Source organism: Solea solea, chromosome 8, assembly GCF_958295425.1.
Source record: "Solea solea chromosome 8, fSolSol10.1, whole genome shotgun sequence".
Classification (NCBI taxonomy): domain Eukaryota; kingdom Metazoa; phylum Chordata; class Actinopteri; order Pleuronectiformes; family Soleidae; genus Solea; species Solea solea.
The window spans coordinates 25,593,353-25,609,271 of NC_081141.1; the positions used below are offsets into that span (position 1 = coordinate 25,593,353).

General features: G+C 39.5%; 1 protein-coding gene and 1 long non-coding RNA gene across 4 annotated transcripts in view; one reads left to right on the top strand and one right to left on the bottom strand.

The window, feature by feature from the left end:
* LOC131463884 (EGF-like repeat and discoidin I-like domain-containing protein 3) overlaps window positions 1–15,919 on the top strand; it is a 137,281-nt gene that overhangs the window by 92,715 nt on the left and 28,647 nt on the right. The gene's annotated exons all lie outside the window — the stretch shown is intronic.
* LOC131463885 (uncharacterized) overlaps window positions 4,778–15,919 on the bottom strand; it is an 87,119-nt gene continuing 75,977 nt past the window's right edge. The window contains exon 6 of the long non-coding RNA XR_009241123.1: window positions 4,778–4,950. This is a non-coding gene — a long non-coding RNA (uncharacterized LOC131463885). The remainder of the gene's footprint in view (window positions 4,951–15,919) is intronic.

A 15,919-nucleotide genomic window follows, 5' to 3' on the forward strand; every position in this document is an offset into this window, starting at 1 on the left:
CTCCTCTCCTTTTCCTGTGGCGCAGAATAAGTAACAACCTAACATGTAATGTGCCGTTCTACAGTAGGTGCTATTTTTGCACCGAATGGCCTCGCTGAGACAACGACAATTCATCACATCATTTGCAACTTTTCACATTTATTTTTGGCCTGCAAAGGTTACCAAACAAGTTATGAAAGCAATTCCGTTCCAGGGGATTTATTTGTTAGAGAATGTATCTGTAAAGCTTTCACAGCCAATTATCTCCTTAAAGTGATGCATTTATGTGGTGCACGGCTGTGGCACCTTGATAATCACCCCCAGCCTCTGATCATGCACAGTGAGCCAAAACCATTGTGTGAACACTTTGAAAGAAATGAAGAAGCCCTTCAGATCCAATCGGTGTAGGACTGAATTTAGCCACCAGTCATTGTCACACATCAGTGCACGATTTGTTGTTTCTTTTTTTTGCTGACCAGACATTTTACAGTGAATGCTTTCAAGTAGAAGTCAGGATTAATGGATACTAAAACATAGATTGAGATTTGCTTATAATTAAATGACTATTTTGCTCGTGTACAAAGGTAAGCAAAAACCAAAGTTTCCATTCCATTATATAGACATACTCACCCAACAACGTCTTAAAAGAGTTGTTGAACATTCAGAAGACAACACTCAGGCTTCAGGCAAGATCAGAATTTAGCTTTTATTGAAGGCAGGGCAGTAAAAAAAAATTACCAGATCGCAGAAACTTTCAAGTTTAAATGTACAAATGCAGAGCAGAGCCCGCACATAACAATTATCGTGAAGCACTTCTTGGGAGAGCGGAGGTCTGCGTACACAGATGCTGATGAGAGGAATTGTGGCAGCCTAGCGAGTAAGACACTGCGTGCACACGGGGAGGAAAAGTGCCTCTCTGCAGGAACTCACAGGGCCAGGGAGAAAAGCACAGTGGGAGACAAGAAAACCAAGACAAAGACAAGTGGAGAGACTTAAGTAATGTGACCTATCATAGTGATTGCTGTAATAGCGCTCACAACAGCACTCCACAGGCACCTACCAGGGTTTTTACTCAAGTGCCAGTTTACCTGCATGTATTTTTTTCCCCTCATTGCTAATATGTAACGTAATGGCATACTCGATAGGAAATGGTACTTCTCTCACAATGAATCATTACCAAGATGGCCACATAAAAGAGACGTGCTATGGCGACTTTGCTCGACCCCCACAGACTCAAAGTATTGGCCACATGAGTTCTGATATTTCATGTTAAATCCCACTGCTTCATAAGTGTAGTTTTTTGGTCGTAGTTGGCAGTCCTTATAGAAAACTGTAGCCTATGCCAGAACTAGTTTCTTTCCTGACTTTGGCAAAATGTATTTGTCCACTATCCTACATTTGGCTGGAGCCCAGCAAGGAGATTACTTGAACACTAAATCACACTTTCTACACCAGTGAAGAACCCTTAGCCCGTGCCCCTAAACCATGTGTGTTGAATAGAAATGTGAGAAAATTGCGTTCAGACACAAACAAACAAAGCATTAGCTCGTGACACAGACACAACATTGTCCATGCAGAGTTTTGAACACAGCAGATTAGATCACATCACTTCTCCGCTGTGCTGCTTTCAATGTAATCTTTCACTCGCTCGAGTCCCGTAGGAGCATTAGAAATGAGCCCGCACGAGTCGAGCTCTGTGATGTTGGTGCTTGTCCTGCAGGAGCTCAGTGTGGAGGGAGATAAATAGCACAAAATATCACTTGTGTTAAAACCCTTTTTTCTTCTGACATTTGAAGAGGCACACAGCACCCACGGGCTTTCCAAAAGCAAGAGACACATGAACTCAACTGATAATACATTCTTAATGTACACTCACAGGCCACCTTTTAACACAGATATCTAATCGTATCTAATCACATAGCAGCGAGTGAGCATCGGAATGGGAAAGAAAAACGTGATTTAAGTGTTTGAACGTGGCGTGGTGGTTGGATTTTCATGCACAACAAGCGACAGAATGACCGCACGGGTTTGAAATGATAAAGAAACAACACTTACTCAAATAACCACTCTTTACAACCAAGTAATACAGAAGAACTTTGCTGAATTCACACCGTGTCCATCCTTAAAGCAGATTGGCTACAGCAGCAGAACCACTCCGGCCAATTTAACACAGACAAGTACAAGAAAAATAACATAAAAGTATCAATGAATGTGTGTTAGAAACCCATAAGGGCTAATATGAAGACCAAACCCAGAGGAATATACACTAGTTTGGACACTCCAGAGACATTTGTTGAGACAGTGTTAAATATAACATAATATAATAACCAATATGTATAAAAAAACATGCTATTGTTATATATATGTGCCAAAGGATTTTTTTTTTTTACACCAGGGCATTTTTTAGATCCCTTTTGTATGTGTTTTTTGTGCTTATTTTAACCAAAAAAGGGCCAGAAAATAAATAAGGACAGGGTCATAATAAACTGCCTGCATGTGGTGGTAGATTGTGATTGACTCTGGAAAACAGGTTCACTTCCTGCCAATTCTGCCTTCCTGCGTTGTAGATTAAGTGTCTGGTGGCTGCATTTACCATAAAACGTGTATGTTTTAAACAACGTCAAAGTCAAACAGGAGCAGGTAACAGTTTGGTAAACCCTTTTCTGAATTCATTGGAAAAAAAAAGAAAGAACAGTGGAGCCCGTATGACAGTCTACGAACGAGCGCTGATGAAGTAAGTGACAGAAATGAATGACATGAGGCGCTGGAACATAAATCAGTGCTTCCCTCTGTCGAGGAAAAGGCACGGGCAGATTAAGAGGCAGAGGCAGAGCAGGAATTCATTTTGCAGAAAGCAAATGTCAAATAAATGAGCGGTGTTAATGGATTTCACTTTCTAGTCACAGCTTTTACTTTTGCTTACACCCGCCTCGCTTCTTTTTGAAACGATTGCAGATCAAACAGATGCTACATTGTGTTAGGGGGCGCCGTGTGATATCTTGCAGATATTTGCTGTTTTTTTTTTTTACCTGACATTAGTTTGTTTATTTTGAAACCTTAAGATGCATAACTGCAATTTTTTTAGACTATTAATACTGTTTGCTACAGAAGAGTATTATGGCCACATGTAAAAAAAAAAAAAAAGAAGAAACAGCATGAGAAGAAAAGTAAGAATTCTGAGAAAAAGGTCAGAATTCTTTAAAAAAAATATTAAGAATTCTGAGAAAAAAAGTCAGAATTCTTTGGAAAAAAGGTAAGAATTCTGAGAAAAAAATGTCAGAATTCTGAGAAAAAGGTCAGAATTCTGAGATTAAAGTCAGAATACAGAGATTAAAGTCAGAATACAGAGATTAAAGTACAAATTCTGACCTTTTTTTTTTACATGTGGCGCTAATATCCCTCCGTTGTATGCAAAGGGTGTAATTTAATGTACTAAAGAATTTAAATGACCTCACTGTACCAGCCAGTTGCAGAGCTTGTGCGCTTGTTGTCACTTCACACAGAGCGGCGTTGTCTCATGTGGAGAACCAGGCTACAAAGAGCAATAAGAGGATGTAATGCAAGACTGATTCCTGCTCAGTGCCTGTGACCATGCATTTGTTGTAATCAAAACTGGCATTAACATTACACTGGTTTTTGCTAAGCACAGCTTCCTAATCTAATTGCCACCTCAAATGCAGCACTGCAGACAACAAACTCTCTTATTTCTTCTCACAATAGAATTAGCTGGGTGTTTGTTTCATCCCTCCACACAAAGAAGAATGCCTTTAATTTGTCCCATTGAAACGATCATCACTTCTGGAGTGTTATGTGCAGCAAAGAAGAAGTGTGTCCTTTCTAAATACAGCAGAGAAGCTGCCTCAGAGAGTGAAAAAAAAAAGCATTGTTGCATGTAAGGACTTTAGAAGGATTTTGATCTTCTGGAATAGCAATTATAATGTCTTTATTTCAAGAACAAGATACTGGTACTTTATTGAAATTACTTGCATGGGAAAACTGGGACATTTTCAAGGGTGAGATATTGCTTCAAGGTTGATCCCTGCTCGTAGTAATACACCGTCTTTACAGGCCTGAATAGAAAGGGAGTGTACAGAGGGTATCATCATAAATCCAGCAATTATACTACAATTCTTTGTTGATCTGGTTGAAAATAGATAAAATCACTGACCCTGCAGATTGGACTATTCAAAGTTTGTTGCTCTCTCTAAATGCAGATATTAGTCTACCAGCTACTCAGTGTTTTATCATTACTTGTCCTGCTACTCTATAATATGCCCAAAGCTGAATCAATATGAGCAGCACCTGCAGCCAAGTGTTCTTGCCGAACTAATTAAAGTTAGAGGGACAGTGTCTCCAGGTGGTTTCTATATACTGCAATCAGTGAGGAGCACTTAACCGTAAAGCCTTGGCTGTTATTCTAAAAAAAATAAAAGTGTAAAATGTATGAAACGCCAGCTTTAGCGTGCATTCTAAACGTGGCACTACAGTATAGGGCAATTGATCAAGTACTTGTTTGGTGTCAGAAAATGTTCAAACACGTTGATTGGTGTTAACACCAAACCTCGACATGCTGATGATCTCCAATGTCTTGTTTTGTCCACAAACCTTAAAGATTCAGTTTTAATGATTTTGTTGTTATATTGAGCAAAGAAAAAACTTTTCACATTTAAGAAGCTGAACAACCAGAAAGCTTGTTTTAGTTATTAAATACTACATCGTGGCCACAAAATAAGTATAACATCAGAATCATCATCAGAATACTTATACTTAATAATAACATGCACACTAATTAGTATTTCGTGCCCATGAACTAGAGTCCCTTTTTCCTCATGTCATGTCTAGGGCTCCGTAGTTCCATCTTCCATTGATCCATCTTCTACCACTTTATCCTTCACATGAGGGTCGCAGGGGTGTCGTGCCAGTCAGATGGCATAGGGCGATAGGTGGGGTCACACCCTGTAAAGAATGCCTCTAAAAAAACAAGAAAATATAACCACTATTAGGGGAAAATGACTTGTTTCAAGCAAAATTATCTGCCAGTGCAGCAAGAAAATGGCACTTGAAAAACAACCTTGAAACAAGTCTAATTATCTTTAGTATCTAAGTCCAAAAAAAGGTGTGATTAGATAAATACACTGAATTCAAGTCCATATTTCAAGTACATATTTTCATTTTTTGCATCGCAGGGCCACACACAGAGACAAAGAGCCATCTTACTCACACGCCTGCGGTCAATTTAGAGTGTCCAATTTACCTAATCTACAAATCTGTATGTCTTTGGACTGTGGGGGGAAACCGGAGAACCCGCAGAAAACCCACGCACACACGGGGAGAGCATGCAAACTCCATGCAGAAAGGCCTTTGTTCCAACTGGGGCTCGAACCCGGGATTATTAATCGATTACTAAATTAATCGATTAATCGGTTTGAAGCCTTTTTCATGATTTAAACAAGATTTCTGATTGTTTCACCTTCTTAAATGTTAATCACTTTGTCAACTGAATCTCCGTTGATACAAAGCCAGAACAACAGACGCAGCCATGACTGCAAATTCCTCAGCCAGCATGTGTGTGTGTGTGTGTGTGTGTGTGTGCAGATGTGCCAACCCAGTCTGAGGAAGGCGAGATCAAATTTGCACCATGTCGCGTTCTACAGTGTCGATGATTTGAAGACTTGGCGAGGTTTAGAATAGGGACAAAATCACATTAAGGGGGATCGTTGCCGGATTATTATCGGTCCTCTACGGAGACGACTGTCAGATGGGGGCCCCCTATATTGGAAAATCTTAAAGCTCATTAAAGAGTCCCGTCTTGTGACAAACTGTTCAAATGAAAATTGACGTAAATAAACAACGTCGCCTCAAAGAAAACACATTCAATTATCTTTGACAACAAGAAATCCAGGATTATCTTAGGGAGAATCTGCACTAATTTGAAAACATGGCTGATGTAAATTTCATTAAGGCTTTCATCGCCAGAGCCTCATTTTAATCCCGTCCAATATGGTTCTTTTCTTTGGCCTGTTTCATTCAATTTTCCCCCACAGCTACTATGCTGATGCAATTAACTACCAAATGAAGTTACAGAATGGACGGTAAATCCATCTGTTTTCCTTTCAGGTTGGCGTTTTTTTATAGTCCAATCCCTCCAACTACTGTATATTATATACTATATATATATATACATATATACATATATATATATATATATATATATATACATATATATATATATATATATATATATATATATATATATATACATATATATATATATACATATATATATATATACATATATATATATATATATACATATATATATATATATACAGGTTGGGAAGTGCTCGGAAATATGTGTAATGGAGCTCTATTGTTTCCATTATTCACGGCAGCCATCTTATCTTTCAACACCACATCCTGATCCTCATCTTCCTCTCTCTCTGTGTCTGTCTCTCTCTTCCTCTCAGCTAAAGCAGGATGCATTTATCCGTTTTATCTCGGGATGAGTGATTCATGAGTCTGCGGCGGTGCCAGCTGTAATGTTAGATCTGCAGGAACTGTCAGAATTGAACGTGCCAGAGCCCGAAATCAGTGCAGCCGAGATTGGGGTCCGGTGTGTTCTGCATGCATTATCTCGAAGGCTTTACTGTCGCTTTACTGACAAGCGGCGAGACTCTCAACCGCTTCCCATATGTTTAAGTTGGAGATCTTTATGTCTATGCACCCAGGGGAGCATGAGAGTGCACTGGAGCAGCACCACGACACAATAGAATATTAAGATTAATTCAGGGATGGCTGCAAAGTTAACATAATGCTCTGTAAAGAACCAAATATTAAGTATTTTAATCGTAAAGGCCACTTACTGTATGTCCTTAAGTGGTATCTATTATGTAATCTCATGGTTGCGTGTGAAGCACACTCTGCTTTTTGTGCAGAGTAAGTGGGTTTGTGTGCCCACATGTGTGAGAATTTGATATGAATATTGTATAGACCATGTGAGTCCACAAGAGGAGTGTTGTGTACCAGCTATAGCGGTTTAGCACATTTTGTCGGACCTTAAAGAAGCAGCTTTGTCTTTGTTAGATTAGGAACACATTTCACTTTAAACATGCGCTTCATATTCCTTTTTTTTTTTTGCCTCCAGCGGGAATACAGATTTGATTCCAGACCAGATCACACAGGGAGACGGCTACTACTTTACATTTAATCCCTCAGTGTCAGCCTCATGTCTGGTGGCGGTGAATATTTCAGAAGGCAGAATCCCCCCTGTGTGGCGTGGTGAGACCTCGCTTCACTCATAATAACGCGGTGTTGCAACTCGATGGTTCAACAGATGCCGCTCCCCGCTGTAATGGCTCTAAATGATCGAGACCACCATGCTCGATTTGCTTCTCGTTCCTTTTGCCACGGCCAATTCCCTTCCTTGTTCCCTGCAACAGGCTAAACTTAACTTGACACGCCGAAACGGAGGCTCCATCTGTTTTGCGGCGGCGGCGAATTCCGTGCGACGATTGTGCTTTAAAAGTTTAGTATTGCTGGGAAGAATATAGGAATGACTGGAAATGTGCCAGTAATCAAGTTTTCACTTGAGCAGTGTGAAATACTGACCTGAAGTTGGATCTAAATAAGTGACCAAGGTTATTAGAATTCATCCTGTGGCCAACATGCAGGCTTTCTATTTATGCTGTGAAGTTTCATTTCAGCTACATGCAAAAGGGAAGACCAGAGTGCAGAGACGAGGCGAGGATGTTTAATGCATAGCAATGTTCATGCCACGGAAAACTGTTTACAAATTTGTGAGCCTGTCACCTTTTTGCAATTCACTATCAGTCACTACACAGACAGTGCCTTTCTTTTATTAATATCATTTGGCTGCAACTTAGGATGTGTCTCGACTAGCCAACCAGTCGAGTCTCGTAAACGCGCTGGCAAAACAAGTCACGTTGCTCGGAGGACTTCAGTCATCGTGACGGGCTGTTTGAATCACATTTAAATGCCGTGTGTGTGTGTGTACATGGAACAAAAGACATGGCAGAACATTAAAAATGTGAGCATTACACTGACCGGTGTAACGCAGTGTGACGCCGTCTATCTGTGACATTGCCTTTATCATCCCGAATAACTCCCAGCAACCGAGTCACTCTTCACACTGTGGGTCTGCACACCTGCTTTTCTCTGTGTGAACTCCCAGCAGGCATTTATACCTGCTGTGATCACCATGTCATGTGCAAAACCTATATATATATATATATATTGTATATATATTATATATATATATATAGGTGTTTGGAGTTTTTTTTCCCTCTGGCATAAACACAGGACCACTCCTGAGTAAAACCTCAAGGAACTTGTTAAGTTTAGGGCTAGTATTTACAGTTTGGTTATGGTTAACCCTTAGTACTCACGGATCTGTGCCGCAGGTGCACCCATGGCAAATTGGTAAATAGTGGAAAAAATACACAACTCAACTTATATCAGGCATGTCATGGTTACATTGCTAATTGTGACGATGAATTAAATTTTTATAAAACAGTGCATTTATAGGTAAATGTTACTGATAAAAAAAGTACCATTGCCCCCCGGAAATTTTCACATTATCAAATACAGCCCTCGTTAAAAAAAAGTTCGGACACCCCTGCCTTATATGGACATCCTGTGTGTGTGTGTGTCTGTTTATAGGTCACATACTCAGGCTTTAAAAAATGTTGTTGTCGAGTCAGAGTCACATTTTTAGTAGCTATATAAAGTAGCAATAATTGTGTCACAAAAAGTCACAAAAATAGACGTTTTATTTCTTTTCTTTTTGTTCATAAAAACGAGCCCGGTGTGAACTTTGAACTGTGACGTATTTCCAAATGTCAACATTTTGAGTACTTTTTGCTCAGGTGTGTTTATAAAATAATTTTACATAAGATTGCCTATAGGTTGTGCTGAAAAAAAAGAATATAAGACACTCTATGTTGCACATTCGTATAGCCTTTGTATATACTGTACGTTTAACTATAGTAATGGGAAAAAGCAGCTAGAATGCTCTGTTCTAAGGGTTAAGGTCATGGCTAACACTTTCTTTAGGCCTTCTAAATGAATGCAGTGTCCCTGGAATAATAGCTTAGCAGACCAGTGTGTATGTGTGTGTGTGTGCATGAACACAGTGTGACACTGGCAGTTAGTGCACCTCCTTGCTTCTGTATCTCTAACTTTTTTTTATCACAACTTATCCACTCCCAATGTTTCGAAGTGGGATTGCAGTTGCCCTGTTTTAAAGGCTAATGGCCCCTTTAATTAACGCCCAGCAAGTGGAGGGAGACGGTTTGTTCGGCCTCATTCGCCAGTGGATTATTACTCTTGCTCTTTTCAGTTAAAGTTTGCAGACTACCTGCTGTAAAATGGTCGCCACAGAGGTAGGGTGTTGTGGCTTTTCATTTTGGTCTTAGTGTAATGAGGATCACTCACCGCTCTCATTCTCATTGTCTTTTTTCATTGCGATTAAATTTAAACATAGCTGCTCTGCACATTCAAGGACCATCTGATACTCATGCACTCCAGTTTTATAACACTATAATGTTAAAGAAGGAGTTATGTATGTATGACTACAACTTTTTTTGTGTGTTAGATTTTGTTCTGTCGTATTGTAGAGATATATGCTATAATCCGTGGTGATAACTAGGGCTGAACAACTCATCAGAATGAAATTACAGGGGGCACAATATTTTTTAAAGCCAATATGTGTGTCAAATAACCATTTTAGACTAAATATTGTTCTATAGACTGAAGAAAACATCTTTGTTTCTCACAGATCTGGACAAATATCACACAGTAATCATAACAGTAATCATTTAAATATGTTGAATGTCAAATGAATGAGAATATTTCTCTCTCATATGTTGAATAATATTACAATCGCAATTTCAGTGATAATAACCGTTATTAGATATTTATATAAAATCGTTCAGCCCTAGTGACAATCAGTAGCAGTGGTTTTTATCTGTTTTAACTTATGCTTCAAGTTTCATTTATAACATAAAGCACTCAAAAATCTATCCAATTCAATTAAATTGTATTTCTATAGTGCCAAAAACATTATCTCTATGATTATCTCTATCATGCTGTTAGGTCGTAAACATGTTTTCTCTAAAATTATATCTTTTTCATCAGTATGCAAAAAATAATCCTTGTTTGTGAGGTGTGTGGATTAATTTGTGTAATATTAATGTCTCACTCTTACTTTGCATGCTCAGTTGCTTACCCGAAGGTTTCAAATTGTATTTTCTCAGAATATTTTAAATTAGTCCATTCCGACCTGCAGGTAATTTTAATTAGACTATATATTTTGCATTTTTTTCTGTCCAAAAGAGTTTATGAAGTGTGTTTCTTTGCTAATCAAGACAGCATAAACAATATTTCATTACCAGTTTCTGCTGTGAGTGCAGCTTTAAATATGCTACACACATGAAAAATGTAAACATACATGTCGCAAAATAATCTTTCAAGCTCAGTGAGTCTCAGATCCCTGGTTCATCATATAGAAATTGGCTCAGCTCGGCTGCCTGTGTCTGGAATGGCACATTTTTATACTTAGAAAGGTGTCGTGACACACAGAGGCTTTTTCTTTGCACTCAGTCGAGAAGTGTTGCACTCAGTCACCCATTTGGTCTGGAAATAGGCTGCAGCCTTCAGCTCCTTCTGCCGTTTCTTTAGTCATTTGGTGTTTGCCAGTCGGGGCTGAGATGCTTTTTTTCCCGGAGATGGTAGGGTTGCAGAATCGCATAATATTGGGCTTTGTCATGTGGCAAGTAATACTATGATCTGGCACCAGGGCAGAATGTGTGAAAGTAAATGGAAATGGGATTGAGAATAAGAGTCAGGCCACTTCACCACACCAAAAAAAAGTGATGTGAGCATTCACTCTGGTTATCCTCTCTGGACAGTTTAATGTGTTTGCTCTGAGGAAATCGCTCAAAAATACACTGTGTGTGACTTAAGCTTGGTGAAACATATGGGGGTCAGCTGGCCACACAGTGAAGTAGGGGCTAGCATTGTTGCCTCACACCAAGAAGGTGACCACTTTCAATCCCAGTTTGACTGAGGGCCTTTCTCTTTACCCCTGACCTTTTCACCTATGTCAGGTGGGATTGGCTCACAAATTATTATGGATAATATAGTGTTTTTATACCCTAAATGTGCAAAGTTCACGTTATTGTTCTGCCTTTTAATGAAATAAATAATATCTATCTGAATAACTACTATGTTTTGAGAATGGCTATTTTAGTCCAGTTTTGATTCATTATTATGCTGTAATTAAAGTTGATATCAGTATAATTGTTATCAACAATCTCTGCTGCTGCTTGTATAAATGACATTGTTGTTGTATAAACATGTCATCACTGACTCAGAACTGTCTTGTCTAAACTTATAACTTAATACAATTGTTGTATATCTGCTCCTGGTCTCACTCATCTGTCTCTACCTGGTCTCCCTCTTGTCCTTTCTTTCCCCCCTTTCTGTCCCCCATTTTTTCCTTTCACCCCAACCTGTCGAGGCAGATGGCCGCACATCTTTGAGTCTGGTGCTGTCAGCGATTTCTTCCTGTTAAAATGGAGTTTTCTTCTCTCCACTGATGCCTAGTGCTTGCTCATTGTGTGAATTGTTGGGTTTCTCTGCTCTCCATTATCTCCTTAAATGTCCTATTTCTTTAAAACCCCATACATCCACTTTTAAATGGTGGCCTGGAGCCTTGACTGGACTGTGCGTGTGTGTGTGGACATGGTTTGGACATTTCATGCAATGCTGAACAATATCTCAGGAACTATTATTTATATGAACAACAGGAGAAGTCTTCTATTTTCTCAACTACGACCACAAGATACTGCCATGTATATCCTATTCATGAATATAATTGGTATATTTTGTTAACAACCTGATCAAAATAGTGTTTTAGTCAAACTTAGGTCAATAGCATATAATATAAATGTAGTAAATATAGATAAAAACGAAGAAGAATAGATTCTTCAACACTTCTCGAGGAGATAAAGCCAAGTCAAAAGGGATGTTTTGCAAGCTCTCACGGCAGCGTTAAGCTTTAATGATATCTGTCCCGCTGTGAGGTTGATGGGCTGTAGCACTGTCCTCATGGCCCTGTGAGTTGTGCGCATGCAACGTTGAATTCTGCACTATACCTGCTGTATAGGAGGAGAATGAATGTTTCACGCAAAGGCATGCACAGTGTGTAAGGATTAAATGTTGAATGAGCACAACTGGAGGGGAGAATATCAGTAGGATGCTGTGTACAGTATGTAAAATAGGAAACTGGGACTCATTTGGCTTCGTTTTAAACTGCCTCCTACATTTGTTCAGGTCTTTACTAAAGCCATTTCACATAAATATGAACATGGGATTTACAAACCAGCTCTTCCCTTTTCACACTTTCATTTAAAACATGTACCAATGCGTAAGTCAGTGATGTAGTACTCGAGTCAAATCAGCAATCAGCCGACCTACGTTTGACTTCAGCTGGGGCTGACTGCGCTTTTGTCCATCTTTGAAAACCTGTGTTTTTGAACTCTGTGTACTGGTGTTACTGGCAATTCAATTGTTGACAACTTGTGGTATGCCAGTTGCTGGCACTTTTCTCTGATACTTGCATTGTTCTAACTAATCACGGCTCTTTAACTCAAGGTTTGTTACTATTTGTTTTATTTTGTCATCCGGGACCTTTTGTCCCTGCATGTTTTGTTAACTTTATTAAATAAAATAATCTTCTACTGCTTTATCCTCCACATGAGGGTCGCGGGGGGGGGGTCAGCTGTGCCAATCTCAGCTGACATAGGGCTGGGTCACACCCTGGACAGTTCGGCAGTCCATCACAGGGACACATATAGAGACAACCATTCACAATCACACCTATGGTCATTTTAGAGCTAATCCCCAAATCTGCATGTCTTTGGACTGTGAGAGGAACAGTGTGCGGCCCATAAATAATCATATTTTCCAAAAACACCTGGTTTTTATGTTGCTTCAGTCCCCCTTCACGAGCTGGGTCGTAACAACTAGGATCTTACTTCTTTAGTATTTCATGGGAGCTTCTTTGTATTTTCTTTATTCCCTTTTGCTTTACTTCGACAATATGGCCGTTGCCTCTGTCTTGACATAAAACAAGTAAAAGAGAGCGAGTTGTGTGGGCTTAATCAGCGTTGTATGAACTCATGTAATAATGGTTTGAATGTCACAGACTTTTGTTTAGATTTAAATTTAAAGTTAAAGTTGCACAATACAGCTTTAAGACACTCACTGTGTCAGCAGCTCATGGAGGAGAGAATGGAGCTGAGAATGTGATGGGGAGAAAAGGACAGAAGGTGGGATGGAGGAGAGGCCTTGCATTAACAAGCTTGTCTATCTCCCCTAATTCAGTTTGGGCCATCAAAGTGTTGGGAGCTGGGGTGGTCGTATTTTTTGACCGCTACCTGTGGCATGAATTACAGGTTCCCCCTTCAAGGGTGCCTGCGTTTTTGGTGGCAGACGTGACTGCTTGGCTTGAATTAGATTACTTGAACACTCTGCAACTGAAGCGTAATCAAAGCCTCACAGTGTGCGGCATCATGGCCCATAAATCAGCCCAGCGGTCTGCGCCGTTCTTTATATCTGCCCCCTCTGTGTTGTGGCATTATTGTCATCGTAACAGAGCTGTTGTTTAAAGATGTTCATAAACATCGAAGCCAAAGTCGCGGTCGCAAACAGACATGGCATTGACACAAAACGGGAAGCAGAGGAAGCTTCCATATGGAGGAGAAACTGCATGAATAGTGTATTCGAAACAAATGAAGCGTGCACTCCGTTTGTGTAGCATCTGCATAATTGCACACCTGTAACCACAGCGTTGTTGACGGTTGAAATACGTCTGCACGGAAACGTCAATGCCTTTTGTCCTATTTTTCCGTTGGCTTAACATCTCACAGCTCGGAGTTTATCCACTCGAATGCCTTTAAGAGAAACTCTTCTCTTCTTTTGTATTCAACAAAGGCATTGCTTTATCTGCATGTGTTAGGACCCGAGTCTATGAAACACAGCAGGGGTTCTGCATGGAAGAAGACCACACTAATACCCAGAGAACTGTCCTCAATCTGAAAGTAGTTGGCAGGGAAGAGACACATAGCAGAGTTGAGAACTTGTGGCGACATCCACGTTACTGCTTTACTTTTAAAGCGCTTCAACTTCTGTTTCGAGATGCGCCCGGCACTTTAGTGCACATAAAAGCAGAAGTTTCAAGATGCTGCTGACTCCGACTGCTGACTTTGAAAACACAAAACACTTACTTTCAGTTTCACTTTGTCATTAGTGTCGTTAAGGAAATCTCTAAATCTCTAAATCTTTCCACTGTTGTTTCTCGTGAGCACTTTCTGAAACGAAGCAGACAGTGTGCGTCAATGACTATGTGACATTCGTTATTAGGTGACTCAGTATGGTTTGAAGAGTGAAGCCTAGGGTGTAGGACATTAGCCACTAGGGGGCATCGCTGCTGGTTAATAAAGAACCCAGTTTGAATTAAAGCCTTTGAGAATGTAAGTCTACTTCTCACTTGATTTATAACATCAGTAAACCTTTCCCTTTTAGATTAAAATAGACACTAAAGCACAGCACACATGAATGCATTATATAGTCTATATGGAACATGGAGCTAAAATGCTCTTCTGGACACATATGACAAAAGTATAATACAGTATTTCAGAGTTTGTAATGTATGGCAGGTCATAAAAATGTGTTGGAGAGAGAAAATAGAGCCATATCTCATGCATTCATTTAGTTCAGTTGTCTTATTTGTTTAATCTACTCTATTTTGTCATTGTCAGAGCCGGCGTGACATAGTATATGTTGGCCTATGACCAGGCCAATTAGTTTGATGTATGGCTGCCTCAGCGCTGTGTATATTCAGCAGAAGAAATAAATCAGTATGCTTGTGTTTCTCTCTCTCTCTCTCTCTCTGCCTTCTACAAACAATCTACTTTAGATAATTGACAGTCATTTCAAAGTTTTGGGGCAAATGTGTGATATATTTACACAAACGTGACACAACCTTAATACTTTTTAGTTATTTTCTCTGATAAATCATGTAGAAAGTAAGGTAAGGTACGCCTCATTAGAAGCCCCAAAAGGAGCGCAGGTCTTATTAAACCCTTATTTCTCACGCGGATCAGTGCCACAGGTGCACCCATGGTAAATAGCTGTAGGAATAATACACAACTCCTTATATGGACATCCTGGGGGTGTGTGTTTATAGGTCACATATTTAAAAAATGTGTTTTAGTGGTGATACAAAGTAGCAATAATTGTGCAGAAGTCAACTGTGATGTATTTCACAAATTCAATCAGATTTTAAACATTTTGAGTATTATTTTGCTCAGGTGTGTTTACATATAGTTGGTGAACATGAAATAACTTTTTCATCAGATTGCCTATAGGTTGTGCTGAAAAAAAGGATATAAGACACTCTATATTGCACATTCTTAGTAATGGAAAAAAGCAGCCGAAATGATCTTTGTTATGCCATTTAGGGTGTGGTAATGTTCTCTCTCTCTCTCTTAGTAAGGCAATAACATCATGCCAGTATCTCAAGAGCTCTCTGAAGGCCTTCAAAAAAAAGTATCTCAGTAATATTTTTAAATTAAAAATCCAACTTTACGGAAACTACATCTACATCTGCACGGTGACTAGAACTGGCTGCCCTAGCAGAGACGATCAAAGACGAGATGATCTAATAAAAAAATGCATCTAAAGGAAAGTGCATAAATAAGTGTGCCAGGAAAAAGCCAACAGTTTGCCAATGGGCATTGGACAGCAGTCCTTTTTTTTGAATAATGTGTTCTGGACAAGTGAAAGAAAGTTCTGCCACTTGAACTGCGATGATTTAGATCTGTGTTTCTGTCTGAGGAACAGGGAGAACAGCTTA